Consider the following 24,529-nt stretch of genomic DNA (forward strand, 5'->3'; position numbering starts at 1 on the left):
AAACCACTTTTCGCACTTGTGTTAGTGTTGAAAAACCTCTTTTCGCACTTGTGTTGGTGCAGGAAACCACTTTTGCACTTGTATTAGTGTGGAAAAACCACTTTCCGCACTTGTGTTAGTGTTGAAAAACCACTTTTCGCACTTGTGTTAGTGTTGAAAAACCACTTTTCGCACTTGTGTTGGTGCAGGAAACCACTTTTGCACTTGTATTAGTGTGGAAAAAACACTTTTTGCACTTGTGATAGTGTTGAAAAACCACTTTTTGCACTTGTGTTAGTGTTGAAAAACCACTTTTCGCACATGTGTTGGTGCAGGAAACCACTTTTGCACTTGTATTAGTGTGGAAAACCACTTTTCGCACTTGTGTTAGTGTTGAAAACCCACTTTTCGCACTTGTGTTAGTGTTGAAAAACCACTTTTCGCACTTGTGTTGGTGCAGGAAACCACTTTTGCACATGTATTAGTGTGGAAAAACCACTTTTCGCACTTGTGTTAGTGTTGAAAAACCACTTTTCGACTTGTGTTAGTGTTGAAAACCCACTTTTCGCACTTGTGTTAGTGTTGAAAAACCACTTTTCGCACTTGTGTTGGTGCAGGAAACCACTTTTGCACTTGTATTAGTGTGGAAAAAACACTTTTCGCACTTGTGTTAGTGTTGAAAAACCACTTTTCGCACTTGTGTTAGTGTTGAAAAACCACTTTTCGCACTTGTGTTGGTGCAGGAAACCACTTTTTGCACTTGTATTAGTGTGGAAAAAACACTTTCTGCACTTGTGATAGTGTTGAAAAACCACTTTTCGCACTTGTGTTAGTGTTGAAAAACCACTTTTCGCACTTGTGTTGGTGCAGGAAACCACTTTTGCACTTGTATTAGTGTGGAAAAAACACTTTTTTCACTTGTGATAGTGTTGAAAAACCACTTTTTGCACTTGTGTTAGTGTTGAAAAACCACTTTTCGCACTGGTGTTGGTGAAGGAAACCACTTTCTGCACTTGTGATAGTGTTGAAAAACCACTTTTCGCACTTGTGTTAGTGTTGAAAAACCACTTTTCACACTTGTGTTGGTGCAGGAAACCACTTTTGCACTTGTATTAGTGTGGAAAAAAACACTTTTTGCACTTGTGATAGTGTTGAAAACCCACTTTTCGCACTTGTTTTAGTGAAGGAAACCACTTTTCGCACTTGTGTTAGTGTTGAAACCCCACTTTTCGCACTTGTGTTAGTGTTGAAAAACCACTTTTCGCACTTGTGTTGGTGCAGGAAACCACTTTTGCACTTGTATTAGGGTGGAAAAACCACTTTTCGCACTTGTGTTAGTATTGAAAAAACACTTTTTGCACTTGTGTTAGTGTTGAAAAACCACTTTTCGCACTTGTGTTGGTGCAGCAAACCACTTTTGCACTTGTATTAGTGTGGAAAAACCACTTTTCGCACTTGTGTTAGTGTTGAAAAACCACTTTTCGCACTTGTGTTAGTGTTGAAAATCCACTTTTCCCACTTGTGTTGGTGCAGGAAACCACTTTTGCACTTGTATTAGTGTGGAAAAACCACTTTTTGCACCTGTGATAGTGTTGAAAAACCACTTTTCGCACTTGTGTTAGTGTTGAAAAACCACTTTTCGCACTTGTGTTGGTGCAGGAAACCACTTTTGCACTTGTATTAGCGTGGAAACCCCACTTTTCGCACTTGTGTTAGTGTTGAAAAACCACTTTTCGCACTTGTGTTAGTGTTGAAAAACCACTTTTCGCACTTGTGTTTGTGTTGAAAAACCACTTTTCGCACTTGTTTTAATGAAGGAAACCACTTTTCGCACTTGTGTTAGTGTTGAAAACCCACTTTTCGCACTTGTGTTAGTGTTGAAAATCCACTTTTCGCACTTGTGTTGGTGCAGGAAACCACTTTTGCACTTGTGTTAGTGTGGAAAAAACACTTTTTGCGCTTGTGATAGTGTTGAAAAAACACTTTTTGCACTTGTGTTAGTGTTGAAAAACCACTTTTCGCACTTGTGTTAGTGTTGAAAAACCACTTTTCGCACTTGTGTTGGTGCAGGAAACCACTTTTGCACTTGTATTAGCGTGGAAACCCCACTTTTCGCACTTGTGTTAGTGTTGAAAAACCACTTTTCGCACTTGTGTTAGTGTTGAAAAACCACTTTTCGCACTTGTGTTAGTGTTGAAAAACCACTTTTCGCACTTGTGTTAGTGTTGAAAACCCACTTTTCGCACTTGTGTTAGTGTTGAAAATCCACTTTTCGCACTTGTGTTGGTGCAGGAAACCACTTTTGCACTTGTGTTAGTGTGGAAAAAACACTTTTTGCGCTTGTGATAGTGTTGAAAAAACACTTTTTGCACTTGTGTTAGTGTTGAAAAACCACTTTTCGCACTTGTGTTAGTGTTGAAAAACCACTTTTCGCACTTGTGTTGGTGCAGGAAACCACTTTTACACTTGTATTAGTGTGGAAAAACCACTTTTCGCACTTGTGTTAGTGTTGAAAAACCACTTTTCGCACTTGTGTTAGTGTTGAAAAACCACTTTTCGCACTTGTGTTAGTGTTGAAAAACCACTTTTCGCACTTGTGTTAGTGTTGAAAAACCACTTTTCGCACTTGTGTTGGTGCAGGAAACCACTTTTACACTTGTATTAGTGTGGAAAAACCACTTTTCGCACTTGTGTTAGTGTTGAAAAACCACTTTTCGCACTTGTGTTAGTGTTGAAAAACCACTTTTCGCACTTGTGTTAGTGTTGAAAAACCACTTTTCGCACTTGTGTTAGTGTTGAAAAACCACTTTTCGCAGTTGTGTTAGTGTTGAAAAACCACTTTTCGCACTTGTTTTGGTGCAGGAAACCACTTTTGCACTTGTATTAGTGTGGAAAAACCACTTTTCGCACTTGTGTTAGTGTTGAAAAACCACTTTTCGCACTTGTGTTAGTGTTGAAAAACCACTTTTCACACTTGTGTTAGTGTTGAAAAACCACTTTTCGCACTTGTGTTAGTGTTGAAAAACCACTTTTCACACTTGTGTTAGTGTTGAAAAACCACTTTTCGCACTTGTGTTGGTGCAGGCAACCACTTTTGCACTTGTATTAGTGTGGAAAAACCACTTTTCGCACTTGTGTTAGTGTTGAAAAACCACTTTTCGCACTTGTGTTAGTGTTGAAAAACCACTTTTCGCACTTGTGTTGGTGTTGAAAAACCACTTTTCGCACTTGTGTTGGTGCAGGAAACCACTTTTGCACTTGTATTAGTGTGGCAAAAACACTTTTCGCACTTGTGTTAGTGTTGAAAAACCACTTTTCGCACTTGTGTTGGTGCAGGAAACCACTTTTGCACTTGTATTAGTGTGGAAAAAACACTTTTTGCATTTGTGATAGTGTTGAAAAACCACTTTTCGCACTTGTGTTAGTGTTGAAAAACCTCTTTTCGCACTTGTGTTGGTGCAGGAAACCACTTTTGCACTTGTATTAGTGTGGCAAAAACACTTTTCGCACTTGTGTTAGTGTTGAAAAACCACTTTTCGCACTTGTGTTAGTGTTTAAAAACCACTTTTCGCACTTGTGTTGGTGCAGGAAACCACTTTTGCACTTGTATTAGTGTGGAAAAAACACTTTTTGCACTTGTGATAGTGTTGAAAAACCACTTTTCGCACTTGTGTTAGTGTTGAAAAACCACTTTTCGCACTTGTGTTGGTGCAGGAAACCACTTTTACACTTGTATTAGTGTGGAAAAACCACTTTTCGCACTTGTGTTAGTGTTGAAAAAACACTTTTCGCACTTGTGTTAGTGTTGAAAAACCACTTTTCGCACTTGTGTTAGTGTTGAAAAACAACTTTTCGCACTTGTGTTAGTGTTGAAAAACCACTTTTGCACTTGTATTAGTGTGGAAAAAACACTTTTTGCACTTGTGATAGTGTTGAAAAACCACTTTTTGCACTTGTGTTAGTGTTGAAAAACCACTTTTTGCACTTGTGTTGGTGCAGGAAACCACTTTTGCACTTGCATTAGTGTGGAAAAAACACTTTTCGCACTTGTGTTAGTGTTGAAAAACCACTTTTTGCACTTGTGTTAGTGTTGAAAAACCACTTTTCGCACTTGTGTTGGTGCAGGAAACCACTTTTACACTTGTATTAGTGTGGAAAAACCACTTTTCGCACTTGTGTTAGTGTTGAAAAACCACTTTTCGCACTTGTGTTAGTGTTGAAAAACCACTTTTCGCACTTGTGTTAGGGTTGAAAAACCACTTTTCGCACTTGTGTTGGTGCAGGAAACCACATTTACACTTGTATTAGTGTGGAAAAACCACTTTTCGCACTTGTGTTAGTGTTGAAAAACCACTTTTCGCACTTGTGTTAGTGTTGAAAAACCACTTTTCGCACTTGTGTTAGTGTTGAAAAACCACTTTTCGCACTTGTGTTCGTGTTGAAAAACCACTTTTCGCACTTGTGTTAGTGTTGAAAAACCACTTTTCGCACTTGTGTTGGTGCAGGAAACCACTTTTGCACTTGTATTAGTGTGGAAAAACCACTTTTCGCACTTGTGTTAGTGTTGAAAAACCACTTTTCGCACTTGTGTTAGTGTTGAAAAACCACTTTTCACACTTGTGTTAGTGTTGAAAAACCACTTTTCGCACTTGTGTTGGTGCAGGAAACCACTTTTGCACATGTATTAGTGTGGAAAAAACACTTTTCGCACTTGTGTTAGTGTTGAAAAAACACTTTTCGCACTTGTGTTAGTGTTGAAAAACCACTTTTCGCACTTGTGTTGGTGCAGGAAACCACTTTTGCACTTGTATTAGTGTGGAAAAAACACTTTTTGCACTTGTGATAGTGTTGAAAAACCACTTTTCGCACTTGTGTTAGTGTTGAAAAACCACTTTTCGCACTTGTGTTGGTGCAGGCAACCACTTTTGCACTTGTATTAGTGTGGAAAAACCACTTTTCGCACTTGTGTTAGTGTTGAAAAACCACTTTTCGCACTTGTGTTAGTGTTGAAAAACCACTTTTCGCACTTGTGTTGGTGTTGAAAAACCACTTTTCGCACTTGTGTTGGTGCAGGAAACCACTTTTGCACTTGTATTAGTGTGGGAAAAACACTTTTCGCACTTGTGTTAGTGTTGAAAAACCACTTTTCGCACTTGTGTTGGTGCAGGAAACCACTTTTGCACTTGTATTAGTGTGGAAAAAACACTTTTTGCATTTGTGATAGTGTTGAAAAACCACTTTTCGCACTTTTGTTAGTGTTGAAAAACCTCTTTTCGCACTTGTGTTGGTGCAGGAAACCACTTTTGCACTTGTATTAGTGTGGAAAAACCACTTTTCGCACTTGTGTTAGTGTTGAAAAACCACTTTTCGCACTTGTGTTAGTGTTGAAAAACCACTTTTCGCACTTGTGTTGGTGCAGGAAACCACTTTTGCACTTGTATTAGTGTGGAAAAAACACTTTTTGCACTTGTGATAGTGTTGAAAAACCACTTTTCGCACTTGTGTTAGTGTTGAAAAACCACTTTTCGCACTTGTGTTGGTGCAGGAAACCACTTTTGCACTTGTATTAGTGTGGAAAAAACACTTTTTGCACTTGTGATAGTGTTGAAAAACCACTTTTCGCACTTGTGTTAGTGTTTAAAAAACCACTTTTCGCACTTGTGTTGGTGCAGGAAACCACTTTTGCACTTGTATTAGTGTGGAAAAAACACTTTTTGCACTTGTGGTAGTGTTGAAAAACCACTTTTCGCACTTTTGTTAGTGTTGAAAAACCACTTTTCGCACTTGTGTTGGTGCAGGAAACCACTTTTGCACTTGTATTAGTGTGGTAAAACCACTTTTCGCACTTGTGTTAGTGTTGAAAAACCACTTTTCGCACTTGTGTTAGTGTTGAAAAACCACTTTTCGCACTTGTGTTGGTGCAGGAAACCACTTTTGCACTTGTATTAATGTGGAAAAAACACTTTTTGCACTTGTGATAGTGTTGAAAAACCACTTTTCGCACTTGTGTTAGTGTTGAAAACCCACATTTCGCATTTGTGTTGGTGCAGGAAACCACTTTTGCACTTGTATTAGTGTGGAAAAAACACTTTTCGCACTTGTGTTAGTGTTGAAAAACCACTTTTCACACTTGTGTTAGTGTTGAAAAACCACTTTTTGCACTTGTGTTAGTGTTGAAAAACCACATTTCGCACTTGTGTTGGTGCAGGAAACCACTTTTGCACTTGTATTAGTGTGGAAAAACCACTTTTCGCACTTGTGTTAGTGTTGAAAAACCACTTTTCGCACTTGTGTTAGTGTTGAAAAACCACTTTTCGCACTTGTGTTAGTGTTGAAAAACCACTTTTCGCACTTGTGTTGGTGCAGGAAACCACTTTTGCACATGTATTAGTGTGGAAAAAACACTTTTCGCACTTGTGTTAATGTTGAAAAAACACTTTTCGCACTTGTGTTAGTGTTGAAAAACCACTTTTCGCACTTGTGTTGGTGCAGGAAACCACTTTTGCACTTGTATTAGTGTGGAAAAAACACTTTTTGCACTTGTGATAGTGTTGAAAAACCACTTTTCGCCCTTGTGTTAGTGTTGAAAAACCACTTTTCGCACTTGTGTTGGTGCAGGAAACCACTTTTGCACTTGTATTAGTGTGGAAAAACCACTTTTCGCACTTGTGTTAGTGTTGAAAAACCACTTTTCGCACTTGTGTTAGTGTTGAAAAACCACTTTTCGCACTTGTGTTGGTGTTGAAAAACCACTTTTCGCACTTGTGTTGGTGCAGGAAACCACTTTTGCACTTGTATTAGTGTGGCAAAAACACTTTTCGCACTTGTGTTAGTGTTGAAAAACCACTTTTCGCACTTGTGTTGGTGCAGGAAACCACTTTTGCACTTGTATTAGTGTGGAAAAACCACTTTCCGCACTTGTGTTAGTGTTGAAAAACCACTTTTCGCACTTGTGTTAGTGTTGAAAAACCACTTTTCGCACTTGTGTTGGTGCAGGAAACCACTTTTGCACTTGTATTAGTGTGGAAAAAACACTTTTTGCAGTTGTGATAGTGTTGAAAAACCACTTTTTGCACTTGTGTTAGTGTTGAAAAACCACTTTTCGCACATGTGTTGGTGCAGGAAACCACTTTTGCACTTGTATTAGTGTGGAAAACCACTTTTCGCACTTGTGTTAGTGTTGAAAACCCACTTTTCGCACTTGTGTTAGTGTTGAAAAACCACTTTTCGCACTTGTGTTGGTGCAGGAAACCACTTTTGCACTTGTATTAGTGTGGAAAAACCACTTTTCGCACTTGTGTTAGTGTTGAAAAACCACTTTTCGACTTGTGTTAGTGTTGAAAACCCACTTTTCGCACTTGTGTTAGTGTTGAAAAACCACTTTTCGCACTTGTGTTGGTGCAGGAAACCACTTTTGCACTTGTATTAGTGTGGAAAAAACACTTTTCGCACTTGTGTTAGTGTTGAAAAACCACTTTTCGCACTTGTGTTAGTGTTGAAAAACCACTTTTCGCACTTGTGTTGGTGCAGGAAACCACTTTTTGCACTTGTATTAGTGTGGAAAAAACACTTTCTGCACTTGTGATAGTGTTGAAAAACCACTTTTCGCACTTGTGTTAGTGTTGAAAAACCACTTTTCGCACTTGTGTTGGTGCAGGAAACCACTTTTGCACTTGTATTAGTGTGGAAAAAACACTTTTTTCACTTGTGATAGTGTTGAAAAACCACTTTTTGCACTTGTGTTAGTGTTGAAAAACCACTTTTCGCACTGGTGTTGGTGAAGGAAACCACTTTCTGCACTTGTGATAGTGTTGAAAAACCACTTTTCGCACTTATGTTAGTGTTGAAAAACCACTTTTCACACTTGTGTTGGTGCAGGAAACCACTTTTGCACTTGTATTAGTGTGGAAAAAAACACTTTTTGCACTTGTGATAGTGTTGAAAACCCACTTTTCGCACTTGTTTTAGTGAAGGAAACCACTTTTCGCACTTGTGTTAGTGTTGAAACCCCACTTTTCGCACTTGTGTTAGTGTTGAAAAACCACTTTTCGCACTTGTGTTGGTGCAGGAAACCACTTTTGCACTTGTATTAGTGTGGAAAAACCACTTTTCGCACTTGTGTTAGTATTGAAAAAACACTTTTTGCACTTGTGTTAGTGTTGAAAAACCACTTTTCGCACTTGTGTTGGTGCAGCAAACCACTTTTGCACTTGTATTAGTGTGGAAAAACCACTTTTCGCACTTGTGTTAGTGTTGAAAAACCACTTTTCGCACTTGTGTTAGTGTTGAAAATCCACTTTTCCCACTTGTGTTGGTGCAGGAAACCACTTTTGCACTTGTATTAGTGTGGAAAAACCACTTTTTGCACCTGTGATAGTGTTGAAAAACCACTTTTCGCACTTGTGTTAGTGTTGAAAAACCACTTTTCACACTTCTGTTGGTGCAGGAAACCACTTTCCGCACTTGTGTTAGTGTTGAAAATCCACTTTTCGCACTTGTGTTAGTGTTGAAAAACCACTTTTCGCACTTGTGTTGGTGCAGGAAACCACTTTTGCACTTGTATTAGTGTGGAAAAAACACTTTTTGCACTTGTGATAGTGTTGAAAAACCACTTTTCGCACTTGTGTTAGTGTTGAAAAACCACTTTTCGCACTTGTGTTGGTGCAGGAAACCACTTTTGCACTTGTATTAGTGTGGAAAAACCACTTTTCGCACTTGTGTTAGTGTTGAAAAACTACTTTTCGCACTTGTGTTAGTGTTGAAAAACCACTTTTCGCACTTGTGTTGGTGCAGGAAACCACTTTTGCACTTGTATTAGCGTGGAAACCCCACTTTTCGCACTTGTGTTAGTGTTGAAAAACCACTTTTCGCACTTGTGTTAGTGTTGAAAAACCACTTTTCGCACTTGTGTTTGTGTTGAAAAACCACTTTTCGCACTTGTGTTAATGAAGGAAACCACTTTTCGCACTTGTGTTAGTGTTGAAAACCCACTTTTCGCACTTGTGTTAGTGTTGAAAATCCACTTTTCGCACTTGTGTTGGTGCAGGAAACCACTTTTGCACTTGTGTTAGTGTGGAAAAAACACTTTTTGCGCTTGTGATAGTGTTGAAAAAACACTTTTTGCACTTGTGTTAGTGTTGAAAAACCACTTTTCGCACTTGTGTTAGTGTTGAAAAACCACTTTTCGCACTTGTGTTGGTGCAGGAAACCACTTTTACACTTGTATTAGTGTGGAAAAACCACTTTTCGCACTTGTGTTAGTGTTGAAAAACCACTTTTCGCACTTGTGTTAGTGTTGAAAAACCACTTTTCGCACTTGTGTTAGTGTTGAAAAACCACTTTTCGCACTTGTGTTAGTGTTGAAAACCCACTTTTCGCACTTGTGTTAGTGTTGAAAATCCACTTTTCGCACTTGTGTTGGTGCAGGAAACCACTTTTGCACTTGTGTTAGTGTGGAAAAAACACTTTTTGCGCTTGTGATAGTGTTGAAAAAACACTTTTTGCACTTGTGTTAGTGTTGAAAAACCACTTTTCGCACTTGTGTTAGTGTTGAAAAACCACTTTTCGCACTTGTGTTGGTGCAGGAAACCACTTTTACACTTGTATTAGTGTGGAAAAACCACTTTTCGCACTTGTGTTAGTGTTGAAAAACCACTTTTCGCACTTGTGTTAGTGTTGAAAAACCACTTTTCGCACTTGTGTTAGTGTTGAAAAACCACTTTTCGCACTTGTGTTAGTGTTGAAAAACCACTTTTCGCACTTGTTTTGGTGCAGGAAACCACTTTTGCACTTGTATTAGTGTGGAAAAACCACTTTTCGCACTTGTGTTAGTGTTGAAAAACCACTTTTCGCACTTGTGTTAGTGTTGAAAAACCACTTTTCACACTTGTGTTAGTGTTGAAAAACCACTTTTCGCACTTGTGTTAGTGTTGAAAAACCACTTTTCACACTTGTGTTAGTGTTGAAAAACCACTTTTCGCACTTGTGTTGGTGCAGGCAACCACTTTTGCACTTGTATTAGTGTGGAAAAACCACTTTTCGCACTTGTGTTAGTGTTGAAAAACCACTTTTCGCACTTGTGTTAGTGTTGAAAAACCACTTTTCGCACTTGTGTTGGTGTTGAAAAACCACTTTTCGCACTTGTTTTGGTGCAGGAAACCACTTTTGCACTTGTATTAGTGTGGCAAAAACACTTTTCGCACTTGTGTTAGTGTTGAAAAACCACTTTTCGCACTTGTGTTGGTGCAGGAAACCACTTTTGCACTTGTATTAGTGTGGAAAAAACACTTTTTGCATTTGTGATAGTGTTGAAAAACCACTTTTCGCACTTGTGTTAGTGTTGAAAAACCTCTTTTCGCACTTGTGTTGGTGCAGGAAACCACTTTTGCACTTGTATTAGTGTGGCAAAAACACTTTTCGCACTTGTGTTAGTGTTGAAAAACCACTTTTCGCACTTGTGTTAGTGTTAAAAAACCACTTTTCGCACTTGTGTTGGTGCAGGAAACCACTTTTGCACTTGTATTAGTGTGGAAAAAACACTTTTTGCACTTGTGATAGTGTTGAAAAACCACTTTTCGCACTTGTGTTAGTGTTGAAAAACCACTTTTCGCACTTGTGTTGGTGCAGGAAACCACTTTTGCACTTGTATTAGTGTGGAAAAAACACTTTTTGCAATTGTGATAGTGTTGAAAAACCACTTTTCGCACTTGTGTTGGTGCAGGAAACCACTTTTGCACTTGCATTAGTGTGGAAAAACCACTTTTCGCACTTGTGTTAGTGTTGAAAAACCACTTTTCACACTTGTGTTCGTGTTGAAAAACCACTTTTCGCACTTGTGTTGGTGCAGGAAACCACTTTTGCACTTGTATTAGTGTGGAAAACCACTTTTCGCACTTGTGTTAGTGTTGAAAAACCACTTTTCGCACTTGTGTTAGTGTTGAAAAACCACTTTTCGCACTTGTGTTAGTGTTGAAAAACCACTTTTCGCACTTGTGTTGGTGCAGGAAACCACTTTTTCACTTGTATTAATGTGGAAAAAACACTTTTTGCACTTGTGATAGTGTTGAAAACCCACATTTCGCATTTGTGTTGGTGCAGGAAACCACTTTTGCACTTGTATTAGTGTGGAAAAACCACTTTTCGCACTTGTGTTAGTGTTGAAAAACCACTTTTCACACTTGTGTTAGTGTTGAAAAACCACTTTTTGCACTTGTGTTAGTGTTGAAAAACCACATTTCGCACTTGTGTTGGTGCAGGAAACCACTTTTGCACTTGTATTAGTGTGGAAAAACCACTTTTCGCACTTGTGTTAGTGTTGAAAAACCACTTTTCGCACTTGTGTTAGTGTTGAAAAACCACTTTTCGCACTTGTGTTAGTGTTGAAAAACCACTTTTCGCACTTGTGTTGGTGCAGGAAACCACTTTTGCACATGTATTAGTGTGGAAAAAACACTTTTCGCACTTGTGTTAGTGTTGAAAAAACACTTTTCGCACTTGTGTTAGTGTTGAAAAACCACTTTTCGCACTTGTGTTGGTGCAGGAAACCACTTTTGCACTTGTATTAGTGTGGAAAAAACACTTTTTGCACTTGTGATAGTGTTGAAAATCACTTTTCGCACTTGTGTTAGTGTTGAAAAACCACTTTTCGCACTTGTGTTGGTGCAGGAAACCATTTTTGCACTTGTATTAGTGTGGAAAAACCACTTTTCGCACTTGTGTTAGTGTTGAAAAACCACTTTTCGCACTTGTGTTGGTGTTGAAAAACCACTTTTCGCACTTGTGTTGGTGCAGGAAACCACTTTTGCACTTGTATTAGTGTGGCAAAAACACTTTTCGCACTTGTGTTAGTGTTGAAAAACCACTTTTCGCACTTGTGTTGGTGCAGGAAACCACTTTTGCACTTGTATTAGTGTGGAAAAAACACTTTTTGCATTTGTGATAGTGTTGAAAAACCACTTTTCGCACTTGTGTTAGTGTTGAAAAACCTCTTTTCGCACTTGTGTTGGTGCAGGAAACCACTTTTGCACTTGTATTAGTGTGGAAAACCACTTTTCGCACTTGTGTTAGTGTTGAAAACCCACTTTTCGCACTTGTGTTAGTGTTGAAAAACCACTTTTCGCACTTGTGTTGGTGCAGGAAACCACTTTTGCACTTGTATTAGTGTGGAAAAACCACTTTTCGCACTTGTGTTAGTGTTGAAAAACCACTTTTCGCACTTGTGTTAGTGTTGAAAACCCACTTTCACACTTGTGTTAGTGTTGAAAAACCACTTTTCGCACTTGTGTTGGTGCAGGAAACCACTTTTGCACTTGTATTAGTGTGGAAAAAACACTTTTCGCACTTGTGTTAATGTTGAAAAACCACTTTTCGCACTTGTGTTAGTGTTGAAAAACCACTTTTCGCACTTGTGTTGGTGCAGGAAACCACCTTTTGCACTTGTATTAGTGTGGAAAAAACACTTTTTGCACTTGTGTTAGTGTTGAAAAACCACTTTTCGCACTTGTGTTAGTGTTGAAAACCCACTTTCGCACTTGTGTTAGTGTTGAAAAACCACTTTTCGCACTTGTGTTGGTGCAGGAAACCACTTTTGCACTTGTATTAGTGTGGAAAAAACACTTTTCGCACTTGTGTTAATGTTGAAAAACCACTTTTCGCACTTGTGTTAGTGTTGAAAAACCACTTTTCGCACTTGTGTTGGTGCAGGAAACCACCTTTTGCACTTGTATTAGTGTGGAAAAAACACTTTTTGCACTTGTGATAGTGTTGAAAAACCACTTTTCGCACTTGTGTTAGTGTTGAAAAACCACTTTTCGCACTTGTGTTAGTGTTGAAAACCCACTTTCGCACTTGTGTTAGTGTTGAAAAACCACTTTTCGCACTTGTGTTGGTGCAGGAAACCACTTTTTCACTTGTATTAGTGTGGAAAAAACACTTTTCGCACTTGTGTTAATGTTGAAAAACCACTTTTCGCACTTGTGTTAGTGTTGAAAAACCACTTTTCGCACTTGTGTTGGTGCAGGAAACCACCTTTTGCACTTGTATTAGTGTGGAAAAAACACTTTTTGCACTTGTGATAGTGTTGAAAAACCACTTTTCGCACTTGTGTTAGTGTTGAAAAACCACTTTTCGCACTTGTGTTGGTGCAGGAAACCACTTTTTGCACTTGTATTAGTGTGGAAAAAACACTTTTTGCACTTGTGATAGTGTTGAAAAACCACTTTTCGCACTTGTGTTAGTGTTGAAAAACCACTTTTCGCACTTGTGTTGGTGCAGGAAACCACTTTTGCACTTGTATTAGTGTGGAAAAAACACTTTTTGCACTTGTGATAGTGTTGAAAAACCACTTTTTGCACTTGTGTTAGTGTTGAAAAACCACTTTTCGCACTGGTGTTGGTGAAGGAAACCACTTTCTGCACTTGTGATAGTGTTGAAAAACCACTTTTCGCACTTGTGTTAGTGTTGAAAAACCACTTTTCGCACTTGTGTTGGTGCAGGAAACCACTTTTGCACTTGTATTAGTGTGGAAAAAAACACTTTTTGCACTTGTGATAGTGTTGAAAACCCACTTTTCGCACTTGTGTTAGTGAAGGAAACCACTTTTCGCACTTGTGTTAGTGTTGAAACCCCACTTTTCGCACTTGTGTTAGTGTTATAAAACCACTTTTCGCACTTGTGTTGGTGCAGGAAACCACTTTTGCACTTGTATTAGTGTGGAAAAACCACTTTTCGCACTTGTGTTAGTGTTGAAAAAACACTTTTTGCACTTGTGTTAGTGTTGAAAAACCACTTTTCGCACTTGTGTTGGTGCAGCAAACCACTTTTGCACTTGTATTAGTGTGGAAAAACCACTTTTCACACTTCTGTTGGTGCAGGAAACCACTTTCCGCACTTGTGTTAGTGTTGAAAATCCACTTTTCGCACTTGTGTTAGTGTTGAAAAACCACTTTTCGCACTTGTGTTGGTGCAGGAAACCACTTTTGCACTTGTATTAGTGTGGAAAAAACACTTTTTGCACTTGTGATAGTGTTGAAAAACCACTTTTCGCACTTGTGTTAGTGTTGAAAAACCACTTTTCGCACTTGTGTTGGTGCAGGAAACCACTTTTGCACTTGTATTAGTGTGGAAAAACCACTTTTCGCACTTGTGTTAGTGTTGAAAAACCACTTTTCGCACTTGTGTTGGTGCAGGAAACCACTTTTGCACTTGTATTAGTGTGGAAAAACCACTTTTCGCACTTGTGTTAGTGTTGAAAAACCACTTTTCGCACTTGTGTTAGTGTTGAAAACCCACTTTTCGCACTTGTGTTAGTGTTGAAAAACCACTTTTCGCACTTGTGTTGGTGCAGGAAACCACTTTTGCACTTGTATTAGTGTGGAAAAAACACTTTTCGCACTTGTGTTAATGTTGAAAAACCACTTTTCGCACTTGTGTTAGTGTTGAAAAACCACTTTTCGCACTTGTGTTGGTGCAGGAAACCACTTTTTGCACTTGTATTAGTGTGGAAAAAACACTTTTTGCACTTGTGATAGTGTTGAAAAACCACTTTTCGCACTTGTGTTAGTGTTGAAAAACCACTTTTCGCACTTGTGTTGGTGCAGGAAACCACTTTTGCACTTGTATTAGTGTGGAAAAAACACTTTTTGCACTTGTGATAGTGTTGAAAAACCACTTTTTGCACTTGTGTTAGTGTTGAAAAACCACTTTTCGCACTGGTGTTGGTGAAGGAAACCACTTTCTGCACTTGTGATAGTGTTGAAAAACCACTTTTCGCACTTGTGTTAGTGTTGAAAAACCACTTTTCGCACTTGTGTTGGTGCAGAAAACCACTTTTGCACTTGTATTAGTGTGGAAAAAAACACTTTTTACACTTGTGATAGTGTTGAAAACCCACTTTTCGCACTTGTGTTAGTGAAGGAAACCACTTTTCGCACTTGTGTTAGTGTTGAAACCCCACTTTTCGCACTTGTGTTAGTGTTGAAAAACCACTTTTCGCACTTGTGTTGGTGCAGGAAACCACTTTTGCACTTGTATTAGTGTGGAAAAACCACTTTTCGCACTTGTGTTAGTGTTGAAAAAACACTTTTTGCACTTGTGTTAGTGTTGAAAAACCACTTTTCGCACTTGTGTTGGTGCAGCAAACCACTTTTGCACTTGTATTAGTGTGGAAAAACCACTTTTCACACTTCTGTTGGTGCAGGAAACCACTTTCCGCACTTGTGTTAGTGTTGAAAATCCACTTTTCGCACTTGTGTTAGTGTTGAAAAACCACTTTTCGCACTTGTGTTGGTGCAGAAAACCACTTTTGCACTTGTATTAGTGTGGAAAAAAACACTTTTTACACTTGTGATAGTGTTGAAAACCCACTTTTCGCACTTGTGTTAGTGAAGGAAACCACTTTTCGCACTTGTGTTAGTGTTGAAACCCCACTTTTCGCACTTGTGTTAGTGTTGAAAAACCACTTTTCGCACTTGTGTTGGTGCAGGAAACCACTTTTGCACTTGTATTAGTGTGGAAAAACCACTTTTCGCACTTGTGTTAGTGTTGAAAAACCACTTTTCGCACTTGTGTTGGTGCAGGAAACCACTTTTGCACATGTATTAGTGTGGAAAAAACACTTTTCGCACTTGTGTTAGTGTTGAAAAAACACTTTTCGCACTTGTGTTAGTGTTGAAAAACCACTTTTCGCACTTGTGTTGGTGCAGGAAACCACTTTTGCACTTGTATTAGTGTGGAAAAAACACTTTTTGCACTTGTGATAGTGTTGAAAATCACTTTTCGCACTTGGGTTAGTGTTGAAAAACCACTTTTCGCACTTGTGTTGGTGCAGGAAACCATTTTTGCACTTGTATTAGTGTGGAAAAACCACTTTTCGCACTTGTGTTAGTGTTGAAAAAACACTTTTTGCACTTGTGTTAGTGTTGAAAAACCACTTTTCGCACTTGTGTTGGTGCAGCAAACCACTTTTGCACTTGTATTAGTGTGGAAAAACCACTTTTCACACTTCTGTTGGTGCAGGAAACCACTTTCCGCACTTGTGTTAGTGTTGAAAATCCACTTTTCGCACTTGTGTTAGTGTTGAAAAACCACTTTTCGCACTTGTGTTGGTGCAGAAAACCACTTTTGCACTTGTATTAGTGTGGAAAAAAACACTTTTTACACTTGTGATAGTGTTGAAAACCCACTTTTCGCACTTGTGTTAGTGAAGGAAACCACTTTTCGCACTTGTGTTAGTGTTGAAACCCCACTTTTCGCACTTGTGTTAGTGTTGAAAAACCACTTTTCGCACTTGTGTTGGTGCAGGAAACCACTTTTGCACTTGTATTAGTGTGGAAAAACCACTTTTCGCACTTGTGTTAGTGTTGAAAAACCACTTTTCGCACTTGTGTTGGTGCAGGAAACCACTTTTGCACATGTATTAGTGTGGAAAAAACACTTTTCGCACTTGTGTTAGTGTTGAAAAAACACTTTTCGCACTTGTGTTAGTGTTGAAAAACCACTTTTCGCACTTGTGTTGGTGCAGGAAACCACTTTTGCACTTGTATTAGTGTGGAAAAAACACTTTTTGCACTTGTGATAGTGTTGAAAATCACTTTTCGCACTTGTGTTAGTGTTGAAAAACCACTTTTCGCACTTGTGTTGGTGCAGGAAACCATTTTTGCACTTGTATTAGTGTGGAAAAACCACTTTTCGCACTTGTGTTAGTGTGAAAAACCACTTTTCGCACTTGTGTTGGTGTTGAAAAACCACTTTTCGCACTTGTGTTGGTGCAGGAAACCACTTTTGCACTTGTATTAGTGTGGAAAAACCACTTTTCGCACTTGTGTTAGTGTTGAAAAACCACTTTTCGCACTTGTGTTGGTGCAGGAAACCACTTTTGCACATGTATTAGTGTGGAAAAAACACTTTTCGCACTTGTGTTAGTGTTGAAAAAACACTTTTCGCACTTGTGTTAGTGTTGAAAAACCACTTTTCGCACTTGTGTTGGTGCAGGAAACCACTTTTGCACTTGTATTAGTGTGGAAAAAACACTTTTTGCACTTGTGATAGTGTTGAAAATCACTTTTCGCACTTGTGTTAGTGTTGAAAAACCACTTTTCGCACTTGTGTTGGTGCAGGAAACCATTTTTGCACTTGTATTAGTGTGGAAAAACCACTTTTCGCACTTGTGTTAGTGTTGAAAAACCACTTTTCGCACTTGTGTTGGTGTTGAAAAACCACTTTTCGCACTTGTGTTGGTGCAGGAAACCACTTTTGCACTTGTATTAGTGTGGCAAAAACACTTTTCGCACTTGTGTTAGTGTTGAAAAACCACTTTTCGCACTTGTGTTGGTGCAGGAAACCACTTTTGCACTTGTATTAGTGTGGAAAAAACACTTTTTGCATTTGTGATAGTGTTGAAAAACCACTTTTCGCACTTGTGTTAGTGTTGAAAAACCTCTTTTCGCACTTGTGTTGGTGCAGGAAACCACTTTTGCACTTGTATTAGTGTGGAAAACCACTTTTCGCACTTGTGTTAGTGTTGAAAACCCACTTTTCGCACTTGTGTTAGTGTTGAAAAACCACTTTTCGCACTTGTGTTGGTGCAGGAAACCACTTTTGCACTTGTATTAGTGTGGAAAAACCACTTTTCGCACTTGTGTTAGTGTTGAAAAACCACTTTTCGCACTTGTGTTAGTGTTGAAAACCCACTTTCGCACTTGTGTTAGTGTTGAAAAACCACTTTTCGCACTTGTGTTGGTGCAGGAAACCACTTTTGCACTTGTATTAGTGTGGAAAAAACACTTTTCGCACTTGTGTTAATGTTGAAAAACCACTTTTCGCACTTGTGTTAGTGTTGAAAAACCACTTTTCGCACTTGTGTTGGTGCAGGAAACCACCTTTTGCACTTGTATTAGTGTGGAAAAAACACTTTTTGCACTTGTGTTAGTGTTGAAAAACCACTTTTCGCACTTGTGTTAGTGTTGAAAACCCACTTTCGCACTTGTGTTAGTGTTGAAAAACCACTTTTCGCACTTGTGTTGGTGCAGGAAACCACTTTTGCACTTGTATTAGTGTGGAAAAAACACTTTTCGCACTTGTGTTAATGTTGAAAAACCACTTTTCGCACTTGTGTTAGTGTTGAAAAACCACTTTTCGCACTTGTGTTGGTGCAGGAAACCACCTTTTGCACTTGTATTAGTGTGGAAAAAACACTTTTTGCACTTGTGATAGTGTTGAAAAACCACTTTTCGCACTTGTGTTAGTGTTGAAAAACCACTTTTCGCACTTGTGTTAGTGTTGAAAACCCACTTTCGCACTTGTGTTAGTGTTGAAAAACCACTTTTCGCACTTGTGTTGGTGCAGGAAACCACTTTTTCACTTGTATTAGTGTGGAAAAAACACTTTTCGCACTTGTGTTAATGTTGAAAAACCACTTTTCGCACTTGTGTTAGTGTTGAAAAACCACTTTTCGCACTTGTGTTGGTGCAGGAAACCACCTTTTGCACTTGTATTAGTATGGAAAAAACACTTTTTGCACTTGTGATAGTGTTGAAAAACCACTTTTCGCACTTGTGTTAGTGTTGAAAAACCCCTTTTCGCACTTGTGTTGGTGCAGGAAACCACTTTTTGCACTTGTATTAGTGTGGAAAAAACACTTTTTGCACTTGTGATAGTGTTGAAAAACCACTTTTCGCACTTGTGTTAGTGTTGAAAAACCACTTTTCGCACTTGTGTTGGTGCAGGAAACCACTTTTGCACTTGTATTAGTGTGGAAAAAACACTTTTTGCACTTGTGATAGTGTTGAAAAACCACTTTTTGCACTTGTGTTAGTGTTGAAAAACCACTTTTCGCACTGGTGTTGGTGAAGGAAACCACTTTCTGCACTTGTGATAGTGTTGAAAAACCACTTTTCGCACTTGTGTTAGTGTTGAAAAACCACTTTTCGCACTTGTGTTGGTGCAGGAAACCACTTTTGCACTTGTATTAGTGTGGAAAAAAACACTTTTTGCACTTGTGATAGTGTTGAAAACCCACTTTTCGCACTTGTGTTAGTGAAGGAAACCACTTTTCGCACTTGTGTTAGTGTTGAAACCCCACTTTTCGCACTTGTGTTAGTGTTATAAAACCACTTTTCGCACTTGTGTTGGTGCAGGAAACCACTTTTGCACTTGTATTAGTGTGGAAAAACCACTTTTCGCACTTGTGTTAGTGTTGAAAAAACACTTTTTGCACTTGTGTTAGTGTTGAAAAACCACTTTTCGCACTTGTGTTGGTGCAGCAAACCACTTTTGCACTTGTATTAGTGTGGAAAAACCACTTTTCACACTTCTGTTGGTGCAGGAAACCACTTTCCGCACTTGTGTTAGTGTTGAAAATCCACTTTTCGCACTTGTGTTAGTGTTGAAAAACCACTTTTCGCACTTGTGTTGGTGCAGGAAACCACTTTTGCACTTGTATTAGTGTGGAAAAAACACTTTTTGCACTTGTGATAGTGTTGAAAAACCACTTTTCGCACTTGTGTTAGTGTTGAAAAACCACTTTTCGCACTTGTGTTGGTGCAGGAAACCACTTTTGCACTTGTATTAGTGTGGAAAAACCACTTTTCGCACTTGTGTTAGTGTTGAAAAACCACTTTTCGCACTTGTGTTGGTGCAGGAAACCACTTTTGCACTTGTATTAGTGTGGAAAAACCACTTTTCGCACTTGTGTTAGTGTTGAAAAACCACTTTTCGCACTTGTGTTAGTGTTGAAAACCCACTTTTCGCACTTGTGTTAGTGTTGAAAAACCACTTTTCGCACTTGTGTTGGTGCAGGAAACCACTTTTGCACTTGTATTAGTGTGGAAAAAACACTTTTCGCACTTGTGTTAATGTTGAAAAACCACTTTTCGCACTTGTGTTAGTGTTGAAAAACCACTTTTCGCACTTGTGTTGGTGCAGGAAACCACTTTTTGCACTTGTATTAGTGTGGAAAAAACACTTTTTGCACTTGTGATAGTGTTGAAAAACCACTTTTCGCACTTGTGTTAGTGTTGAAAAACCACTTTTCGCACTTGTGTTGGTGCAGGAAACCACTTTTGCACTTGTATTAGTGTGGAAAAAACACTTTTTGCACTTGTGATAGTGTTGAAAAACCACTTTTTGCACTTGTGTTAGTGTTGAAAAACCACTTTTCGCACTGGTGTTGGTGAAGGAAACCACTTTCTGCACTTGTGATAGTGTTGAAAAACCACTTTTCGCACTTGTGTTAGTGTTGAAAAACCACTTTTCGCACTTGTGTTGGTGCAGAAAACCACTTTTGCACTTGTATTAGTGTGGAAAAAAACACTTTTTACACTTGTGATAGTGTTGAAAACCCACTTTTCGCACTTGTGTTAGTGAAGGAAACCACTTTTCGCACTTGTGTTAGTGTTGAAACCCCACTTTTCGCACTTGTGTTAGTGTTGAAAAACCACTTTTCGCACTTGTGTTGGTGCAGGAAACCACTTTTGCACTTGTATTAGTGTGGAAAAACCACTTTTCGCACTTGTGTTAGTGTTGAAAAAACACTTTTTGCACTTGTGTTAGTGTTGAAAAACCACTTTTCGCACTTGTGTTGGTGCAGCAAACCACTTTTGCACTTGTATTAGTGTGGAAAAACCACTTTTCACACTTCTGTTGGTGCAGGAAACCACTTTCCGCACTTGTGTTAGTGTTGAAAATCCACTTTTCGCACTTGTGTTAGTGTTGAAAAACCACTTTTCGCACTTGTGTTGGTGCAGAAAACCACTTTTGCACTTGTATTAGTGTGGAAAAAAACACTTTTTACACTTGTGATAGTGTTGAAAACCCACTTTTCGCACTTGTGTTAGTGAAGGAAACCACTTTTCGCACTTGTGTTAGTGTTGAAACCCCACTTTTCGCACTTGTGTTAGTGTTGAAAAACCACTTTTCGCACTTGTGTTGGTGCAGGAAACCACTTTTGCACTTGTATTAGTGTGGAAAAACCACTTTTCGCACTTGTGTTAGTGTTGAAAAAACACTTTTTGCACTTGTGTTAGTGTTGAAAAACCACTTTTCGCACTTGTGTTGGTGCAGCAAACCACTTTTGCACTTGTATTAGTGTGGAAAAACCACTTTTCACACTTCTGTTGGTGCAAGAAACCACTTTCCGCACTTGTGTTAGTGTTGAAAATCCACTTTTCGCACTTGTGTTAGTGTTGAAAAACCACTTTTCGCACTTGTGTTGGTGCAGGAAACCACTTTTGCACTTGTATTAGTGTGGAAAAAACACTTTTTGCACTTGTGATAGTGTTGAAAAACCACTTTTCGCACTTGTATTAGTGTTGAAAAACCACTTTTCGCACTTGTGTTGGTGCAGGAAACCACTTTTGCACTTGTATTAGTGTGGAAAAACCACTTTTCGCACTTGTGTTAGTGTTGAAAAACCACTTTTCGCACTTGTGTTGGTGCAGGAAACCACTTTTGCACTTGTATTAGTGTGGAAAAACCACTTTTCGCACTTGTGTTAGTGTTGAAAAACCACTTTTCGCACTTGTGTTAGTGTTGAAAACCCACTTTTCGCACTTGTGTTAGTGTTGAAAAACCACTTTTCGCACTTGTGTTGGTGCAGGAAACCACTTTTGCACTTGTATTAGTGTGGAAAAAACACTTTTCGCACTTGTGTTAATGTTGAAAAACCACTTTTCGCACTTGTGTTAGTGTTGAAAAACCACTTTTCGCACTTGTGTTGGTGCAGGAAACCACTTTTTGCACTTGTATTAGTGTGGAAAAAACACTTTTTGCACTTGAAATAGTGTTGAAAAACCACTTTTCGCACTTGTGTTAGTGTTGAAAAACCACTTTTCGCACTTGTGTTGGTGCAGGAAACCACTTTTGCACTTGTATTAGTGTGGAAAAAACACTTTTTGCACTTGTGATAGTGTTGAAAAACCACTTTTTGCACTTGTGTTAGTGTTGAAAAACCACTTTTCGCACTGGTGTTGGTGAAGGAAACCACTTTCTGCACTTGTGATAGTGTTGAAAAACCACTTTTCGCACTTGTGTTAGTGTTGAAAAACCACTTTTCGCACTTGTGTTGGTGCAGGAAACCACTTTTGCACTTGTATTAGTGTGGAAAAAAACACTTTTTACACTTGTGATAGTGTTGAAAACCCACTTTTCGCACTTGTGTTAGTGAAGGAAACCACTTTTCGCACTTGTGTTAGTGTTGAAACCCCACTTTTCGCACTTGTGTTAGTGTTGAAAAACCACTTTTCGCACTTGTGTTGGTGCAGGAAACCACTTTTGCACTTGTATTAGTGTGGAAAAACCACTTTTCGCACTTGTGTTAGTGTTGAAAAAACACTTTTTGCACTTGTGTTAGTGTTGAAAAACCACTTTTCGCACTTGTGTTGGTGCAGCAAACCACTTTTGCACTTGTATTAGTGTGGAAAAACCACTTTTCACACTTCTATTGGTGCAGGAAACCACTTTCCGCACTTGTGTTAGTGTTGAAAATCCACTTTTCGCACTTGTGTTAGTGTTGAAACCCCACTTTTCGCACTTGTGTTAGTGTTGAAAAACCACTTTTCGCACTTGTGTTGGTGCAGGAAACCACTTTTGCACTTGTATTAGTGTGGAAAAACCACTTTTCGCACTTGTGTTAGTGTTGAAAAACCACTTTTCGCACTTGTGTTGGTGCAGGAAACCACTTTTGCACATGTATTAGTGTGGAAAAAACACTTTTCGCACTTGTGTTAGTGTTGAAAAAACACTTTTCGCACTTGTGTTAGTGTTGAAAAACCACTTTTCGCACTTGTGTTGGTGCAGGAAACCACTTTTGCACTTGTATTAGTGTGGAAAAAACACTTTTTGCACTTGTGATAGTGTTGAAAATCACTTTTCGCACTTGTGTTAGTGTTGAAAAACCACTTTTCGCACTTGTGTTGGTGCAGGAAACCATTTTTGCACTTGTATTAGTGTGGAAAAACCACTTTTCGCACTTGTGTTAGTGTGAAAAACCACTTTTCGCACTTGTGTTGGTGTTGAAAAACCACTTTTCGCACTTGTGTTGGTGCAGGAAACCACTTTTGCACTTGTATTAGTGTGGAAAAACCACTTTTCGCACTTGTGTTAGTGTTGAAAAACCACTTTTCGCACTTGTGTTGGTGCAGGAAACCACTTTTGCACATGTATTAGTGTGGAAAAAACACTTTTCGCACTTGTGTTAGTGTTGAAAAAACACTTTTCGCACTTGTGTTAGTGTTGAAAAACCACTTTTCGCACTTGTGTTGGTGCAGGAAACCACTTTTGCACTTGTATTAGTGTGGAAAAAACACTTTTTGCACTTGTGATAGTGTTGAAAATCACTTTTCGCACTTGTGTTAGTGTTGAAAAACCACTTTTCGCACTTGTGTTGGTGCAGGAAACCATTTTTGCACTTGTATTAGTGTGGAAAAACCACTTTTCGCACTTGTGTTAGTGTTGAAAAACCACTTTTCGCACTTGTGTTGGTGTTGAAAAACCACTTTTCGCACTTGTGTTGGTGCAGGAAACCACTTTTGCACTTGTATTAGTGTGGCAAAAACACTTTTCGCACTTGTGTTAGTGTTGAAAAACCACTTTTCGCACTTGTGTTGGTGCAGGAAACCACTTTTGCACTTGTATTAGTGTGGAAAAAACACTTTTTGCATTTGTGATAGTGTTGAAAAACCACTTTTCGCACTTGTGTTAGTGTTGAAAAACCTCTTTTCGCACTTGTGTTGGTGCAGGAAACCACTTTTGCACTTGTATTAGTGTGGAAAACCACTTTTCGCACTTGTGTTAGTGTTGAAAACCCACTTTTCGCACTTGTGTTAGTGTTGAAAAACCACTTTTCGCACTTGTGTTGGTGCAGGAAACCACTTTTGCACTTGTATTAGTGTGGAAAAACCACTTTTCGCACTTGTGTTAGTGTTGAAAAACCACTTTTCGCACTTGTGTTAGTGTTGAAAACCCACTTTCGCACTTGTGTTAGTGTTGAAAAACCACTTTTCGCACTTGTGTTGGTGCAGGAAACCACTTTTGCACTTGTATTAGTGTGGAAAAAACACTTTTCGCACTTGTGTTAATGTTGAAAAACCACTTTTCGCACTTGTGTTAGTGTTGAAAAACCACTTTTCGCACTTGTGTTGGTGCAGGAAACCACCTTTTGCACTTGTATTAGTGTGGAAAAAACACTTTTTGCACTTGTGTTAGTGTTGAAAAACCACTTTTCGCACTTGTGTTAGTGTTGAAAACCCACTTTCGCACTTGTGTTAGTGTTGAAAAACCACTTTTCGCACTTGTGTTGGTGCAGGAAACCACTTTTGCACTTGTATTAGTGTGGAAAAAACACTTTTCGCACTTGTGTTAATGTTGAAAAACCACTTTTCGCACTTGTGTTAGTGTTGAAAAACCACTTTTCGCACTTGTGTTGGTGCAGGAAACCACCTTTTGCACTTGTATTAGTGTGGAAAAAACACTTTTTGCACTTGTGATAGTGTTGAAAAACCACTTTTCGCACTTGTGTTAGTGTTGAAAAACCACTTTTCGCACTTGTGTTAGTGTT

This window comes from Myxine glutinosa, chromosome 4, assembly GCF_964187855.1.
Source record: "Myxine glutinosa chromosome 4, kmMyxGlut1.1, whole genome shotgun sequence".
NCBI classification, from domain to species: domain Eukaryota; kingdom Metazoa; phylum Chordata; class Myxini; order Myxiniformes; family Myxinidae; genus Myxine; species Myxine glutinosa.